Source organism: Geospiza fortis, unplaced genomic scaffold, assembly GCF_000277835.1.
Source record: "Geospiza fortis unplaced genomic scaffold, GeoFor_1.0 scaffold98, whole genome shotgun sequence".
NCBI lineage: Eukaryota > Metazoa > Chordata > Aves > Passeriformes > Thraupidae > Geospiza > Geospiza fortis.
This window is the reverse complement of record NW_005054306.1, coordinates 8,513,339-8,520,681: the sequence shown is the minus strand read 5'-3', so window position 1 is coordinate 8,520,681 and position 7,343 is coordinate 8,513,339.

The window sequence follows — 7,343 nt, the reverse complement described above, 5'->3', positions numbered from 1 at the left end:
AGCACTGACTTGCACGCTGCAGGTCTGGTATGGTAAACAAGACCATTCACAAGTCTGGGAAAAAGACACCTTCTGAATCAAGAGACCTGACTTTCATCTTGTGAATTCAAATAAACTTCTAGCCCAGGAGAACAGGGACTCTGTGCGTGTTTTTCTGGGAATTGCCCCAGACAGGTGCAGAATACAATTGCCTGGATTGAGAAGGTGGTTCCCTGCAAAAAAAAAAAGAATTGAAAAGAGAATTTTCTGAAGAGGAGAAGAGGGATCTGGACAGGCTGGATTGATGGATCAAGGCCACTTGTCTGAGATTCGACAAGGCCAAGTGCCAAGTTGTGCCCTTGGGTCACAACAACCCAGCTCTACAGGCTGTATGATAAAATATGCATTACAAAATTTGTAACAGTCAGTGAGCAGGTGTATCAAGATACAGAAGTATTTATCTTATTGCTCAGTGAAAGGAATTTGACTGACAAAATCATGTCTCTGTTGGAATTTCACTCACATCGTGAGGGCACTAAAAAAATACAAATGAAAATATTAAATATTCTTCTTGTTACTTGGAGATTATTTTTCATGTCAGAGAAATGTATTTGCAGATTTACTGAATCAAATTCATCCTTAATACTAAAATTCACTGGAATTACATTGAGATGATGGTGGCATATTGACTTCAATAATGCAAAACTATAACACTTTTTTAAAAAAGAAATTAGATTAATTATCTTAAGGAATGTGTGTTACTAATAAGATTCCATTACACAATAGATTCTGTTCCACAACAATCTTAAAATAAATTTTTATTAAAAGATCATATTTTGTGTATGAAGATATTCAGGACTGCTGTTTTTCTTCATCCATTTTTCTTTATTTCAGACACTGTATTTGTTCACAGAATCTCCAAAGAACTTTCTCAGATGTAAAATTCTGTTAGGATCGCAGACATTATCTAAGCAAAATAATACAAAAAAGTAAAACCAAGTGTTTTCTGGAATTTAGATAAACAGTGTTGTTACCAAGCAACGCTTTGACTATTTCTTTAAAACATAACTTTGAGGAGGAGGTCACAGTTTGCTAGGACATAAAACATTTGAAAAAAAAAGCACACAGTTCATGTTGCTGAAAGTACACAAAGGAATAAAGCATGGCAAAGGATGGGCCAAATTCTGTCTTCCTGAGCCTGTCTTAGAAGAGTACAGCTTCAAACAAGCGGCAAAGAACACGATTTGCTTACTTTTCAAGCATTTTACAACATTCCAAAAATGAACAGAACAAAGTTATCTGTGCATCACATCTGGTCAGATTAATCTGTACTTGTAGAAGAGTCTCTTACAAGAAGACTATAACTTATATTAACAAGAGAATATGAAACAACAGCTTACACAGCAAATGTCTCCAGTATTTGACTCCCTGCAAATATTAAGATTACAGATAGCACTTGGTTGATGATCCAGGAAGGAAATGGTATTATGTTTGATGCTGGGATTCAGAACTATAGCAGGATAAGCCATTGGGTAAGGAGAGCAGTAATTTATCTGGACTGGTAAAATTTCCAGAAGACAAATGGGAAACAGGAAAGAGAAGGTAGGGTCACTCAACACTTAAACCACAAGGAACAAAATCACTTATGCAGGCTTTGTAGTAATAATGGTGTAATAAAGGAAGTGATATCAATGACACATTTTAGAGAAATCTAAGAGGGAGCAGAAATGCAAAGAGGAATAGCAGTCAGTGTCTGCAAAAGGCTACCACATCAGCAGCTCACAGGAGCTGATGACTGAATTCTGAAATGCCATGTGACAAGCACAGGAATTAATGCTGATCTTGAGAGGAAATCTTAAGGAAGTTACTTTAGCAATATTTTACTAAGGAGGAACATAAATGGAGCAATTATAAAAACATTCTGCTTCAAGATATCAAAGTATTGTTTTGGAAGGTAGCATAAACAGTCATTGGTAAGGACAAGAAGAAAGATGGACAATTCTAAGGCACAGAAATATTTACATCAAACTACCAAAAAGGCCACCAGTTTTGCTGAGCAAACTCCTTAAGAAGCACAGTGTAATAAAGTCTGTCAGTATAATTTAAAATTGTAGCATTTGTGTTCCATGAATATTTAGGAGGGGAGATTATTTTAAACAAAAAAAAAAATTCTTACTTTTCTCTCAGGATGAAACATTCAGATCTGAAGGCATGCAAGGATTAGGAATCCATTTGGACCAGTGAAAACTCATAAGAAATCTACTGCTTATGTTTTGCATTTTCTTTAGAAGCATGGCCATTGGCAGCTATGCAACTGACAGAGTCACAGAATAGGTAAGGATAGAAAGAGCCACTGGAAGTCATCTAGCCTAACCTCCCTGGTCAAGTCAGGTCATCCTAGAGCACATGGCACAGGGTTGTGTCCAGATGGCTCTTGAGCATTGCCAGTGGGGGAGACTCGACAACCTTTCTGGACAGCCTGTAACAGTGCATGGCCACCTGCACAGTAAAGACGTTCTTCCTCATATTCAGGTGGAACTTCCTGTGCATCATTTTCTGTAATGCCTCTTGTCCTATTGCTTGGCACTACTGAGCAGAGCCTGGCTCTATCATCTTGACACTCCCCTTCAGATACTGACAGACATTGATGAGATCCCCTCTGTCTCTTCTTGAGGCTGAACAGGCCCAGCTCCCTCAGCCTTTCCTCTTAAAAGAGATGCTCCAGTCCCCTCATCATCTTCATAGCCCTCTGCTGGACCTGCTGCAAGAGCTCCACGACACTCTTGTACTGAGGAGCCCTGCATTAAAGTGGCATTTCTGGGACAGCAGTACTGGTCCTTGGGCCCTTGTCCTGGATGCATTGTGAGAGCAGCCCTGGAGCTGACAGAAGACTTGCAGGCAAAAGAATCACCTGACATAATGCAGTTCTGTTAGCGAAAGACAAAGGGTGAGGAAAGCCCTGCTGCAGAGATGTCATTGTGGGCTTCCATGATCCTCCATTAAAACTGCAGTGAAATCTGCAACTCCCTGACCAGGCAACTGCTAGCAAAATGAAAGGAGACAAAAGTTCCCTAAGTTATTTTGTATTTCTAATGTTGATGCAACTGCTTTGCTTCAGTAGCAGAAGCATTTCACAAAAATGCATTGTACCACATCTGCAGTAAAAGGAGAAACGTTAAAGTTTCTTTTTTTTAATTGAAACCCCGCAATGCTCTGAGATAGCTGGCCTGACTGGCTCTAGCAGTGATTTTAAGTGATTAAGATCAAATGGAGGAATGGAACTGAAAGAAACCCTACAGACTATAATCTTCCTTTAGTGATCACACATAACATTTGTAGTGTTTTGAACTGCTAATGTAGGGCTCACAAAAAAGCTTACAGTTCACTTCAGAAAAAGCATACAATACAGGCTTCAATGAAGACAATGAAATGGATAATTTTAACTACAAGCAATGGTAAATTGCTAATTAAAAATATTTAATACTTTAGGAATGCTCCTTTTGTTTACAATTTTTTTATCATACAAAAGAATAAGGAATTCTAACACTCCAGGTCAACATAGTTTCTTCATATTTTCTAATGATATTGTACATACAAGGTCTACAACTACAATACTGACATCATCAAATTTTGATTTAAACATATTATTAGTATTCATAAATACAAATACATATACATTGAAAGAAATGCTGCATTACAGGTCAGTAGGTTCAAAAGTCAGACATTCACGCAAGTCCTGAATATTGCTGCCACCTTCAGGAAACACATGATAAAAAAGGACCAAAATATTAATTAGAAAAGAAATGGAAAATAAAGTCAAGATCTATGAGGCCATTTGGTTATTATGTTGTGAGATTAATTTTCATAATGGCATATAAAGATAATTTTATTATTCTCAATTTCCAATAAAGACCTAAGTCTGATGCTTAGAGATCTGCCTAAGGCCAGTCAGAGCTAGTAATACATGTCCTTGGCTCCTTGAAGTTCAAAAAAGAAAGTTGTGGATCAGAAAATTGTTTTATTGGCATTTGGATATTTACATTGTCATTGAAGCTTATTTTGTCTTTGATTCTTTGAGGTAGTTACTTAGCATTGCAATATAAATTTTATCACCTCAGTTCCAGTAGTTACTTTTACAACTGCAAGCAGAGCATCTATTGAAAGTGCATCATAAAATACAGATGGAAAAATCAGTACCTATATATTCACTAAGCTATATTTTTAATCAATAACATTTCTGATTGTTATTGGACAAGCTAGTTCAGAGCTGATGCTTTACAATGTTATGCAAGAGTCCTATCGATTTCCTGCCAGTCTCTCACTTTACAGAAAAGAAAGAGATCAGGAACAGCAAAGTAAGATCTTCAGTCTTTTTGAAATGTCAGCATAACTGAAGTTTAATCACCAAGTAAGCAAACTGACCCAATTTAATTTCTTTATTCCTGTAATAGTTTACATGCATCTCATACCAGCTTAGCTCTCAACAGGTACGTACAAAGTCATCTGATGTAACTTTAAACCTGTCAGGACACTTTAGATTTTCCCTGTTATGGAAGTGATATAAATTCTCCTTGCATGTGTTTTAACACAAGATTTCTAAGTGCAGCTGATCACATAAGTGCTCCAGCCTGCAACCCTCGTGACCATTTACCCACCAGTTCTTGAGTGTTTTTTTAAATGGAAACATCTATCCAGGGGTTAGTATTTCCCCAGAGTACACAGGGAGGAAAGGATAGATGGTCTCCAAAACAGAAAATTTCCTTTGGAGATTATTTAAAAAGATTTTCCCATCAGCTGTAATATTTTAAGTAGTTTCCTTTTTTGATATTTATGATTAGATTATGATCTAATGATATCTTAAAACATATTCATTGTTCCTCCAAATTTGGGAAACTGCCATAAGTGTGATGCGAGAGGACAACAAATGCCACAGCATTCATACAAGGGTTGATGAAGCGTCCTCATCTTTTATTTGGAGTCTCAAGCACTGCTTAAGGGATGTCAGTGTGCAGAAAGGTGGTGAAGACTTCTTGTGCTACCTCCAGAACCAGAATTCACACTTATCCTTTTCATATCTCAGTCCCAGTTTGGGAAACTCTAAAGTGAGGACACCTTGGCTCCTTCTGATCTTGATTTAACTCTGGAAAGGGAGTATAGAAAGTTGATTTTGTTTTGGTTTGGTAGGGTTTGTCTTAGTCAAGTGGAGTTTGCCTTCCCTTTTAGTTCTTTGGTATATAGTCCTTTGAAAACTGTATCAGCCAAGGATGATAAACTGAAATTTCAATAGATACTGGCTATGCTAGATTTTTTAATCAGATACTAAACCCCAATTTCTTTAGTAGGTTCTACATATAGAGCTGGTGAAAGTGTTAGCTAAAGAGCTCTGCATCAACTATATAAAATCAAAATTTCTCCAAACCTTTGTGTGTCATCCAGAAAAAGAATGGTCTTGTGGGAAGTTACAGTGAAGGAAACGAGAAAAGTCAGAAAGAGCAGAAAGAGGGGAGAGAAATTATGTCCTGGTTGTAACAACATGAGCACCAACACAAGCTGTTTCCACTACTACCACCAGCTGTAAAAAAAATTCTTCTGTTTTTCACACCTTTTTTTCTGGTCTGCCACATTGAAGACACTGCAGAAACATTTTAAATTTACAGAAATTTGACATAGACTGATAATCCAAAATCTGGGACATGTTCAAGATATGGAGAGAAAACCATATCAGTTAAATTAAACTTCTCTATAATACTTAAATTACATTCCTATAATGTTTCATAGTTTGAAATTCTTCTTACCTTATATGCTACACACTCTAAGAATTTGTGTATTGTTTCCTTCAACAATGGCATCTGAGGTCTGACAGCTTTGCTCACAAGAACAGGCTCCTGGTTCCAATGGCTGCAAAACATGGCTAAAGAAGCTGGATGCAATATAGGAGGTGGGAGAGGGTAGAAAGGAATGGAAGGATTTCAGGAACACCACAGGTATCATGAGGACTTCTTTCTGTGATGCCACTACAAGTGCAACTGTTCTTATAAGGTTTTTTTAAGATAGAGAAGGCTTGTTAAAGTGGAGGCTCTTTCAGTAAGGACTATGAATGCTGAACACTATGTACACTGATATTTTTTCTATTCCTTTTCAGCTATGAAACTGAGATGCTGTCACTTGAATCAGTGCTTGTGAAGTGATAAAGGAATTGGAAGTGTTGCACCACTGCACCTCTCAGTGGGTATGAGGACAGAAAAGAAAATCATTCTGTTGCCTGTGAAGGGAGATCCTGGCATAAGCTGCTGTAATGTGTAGCCCATTCCAAACAATGCACTTAGAAGATGGGGAGAGTGCATGGCCAATCTACCAGGACTCTGGTCAGTTTACTGGAGCTCCTTTGCAAGCAGTAGTAAGCAGACAATTTTTCCAGTTTCATTTTGTGGGTACCGGAGCACAATGACCACATCCAAGCGCTGAAGAGCTCACTGCTAAGCGTATCACAGAAACTTTGTTGCAACTGATCAAAATCCAGTTTCTGAGAACCAGCAGTAAGAGAGGTCTGTGTTGCTCCTGAATTATCTCTTTCCATTAGAAATACGGGAGTTTACAAGCTTTATTCTATTGTGCAAGTGGATCCCCACGACTAAGTAGAGCTCTGTTAACTGAAGGGGCTACAGGCCCAGTTAAAGGAACAAGTCCTCATGGAAGGTTAGTGTTATGTGGAAGATTAAAATTTAAAGGACACATCATCATGGAAGATTAGCGTCACCCAACATCAGAATCATTAGAAAAATGTAGGAGGAAAGGATAATAATGCACTATGTAACTCCTTGCATGCAAGCACAGAAAAACATCATTACGAGTGTTTATGGTAACCAAATTCTGGTTTATTACAGCTGACCTAATAGAAATTATTTCATATTAAACTGCTTTTGCTGTTACACTGTAAACATATTAAACTGGTTTTGTGTTATGAATTTATTTGTTGGAGAGAAAAAATACTATTTGATATCTTTGTAATATCTCCTTCATCACAAGAGGGAATGGAAAGCCAAAGAGGACTGAAAAATTCCTTGCCTTTCATAACTTTATTTACTGAGACAACCTGCTCCCCTGCTGATGTAAATTGGGAATAACGGCATGACTGTACTCCTTTGATTTCAGTGCGAAACCTGGGGGCCACCACTCCGGGCTGAACAGAGGAAGCCAGGAAGCGCTGAGTGCTCCTGAACTGCGCTGGGATTGCCCATATCAGCAAACACACCCCGGACCGCCTCTCCCCGGGATGAGCCCTCACGGCGGCCGCCACCTCGGCACCGCCATCCCGCGCGGGCGGGGGGCGGGCGGCTCACGCGGCCTCTCGCGATGTTTCCAGG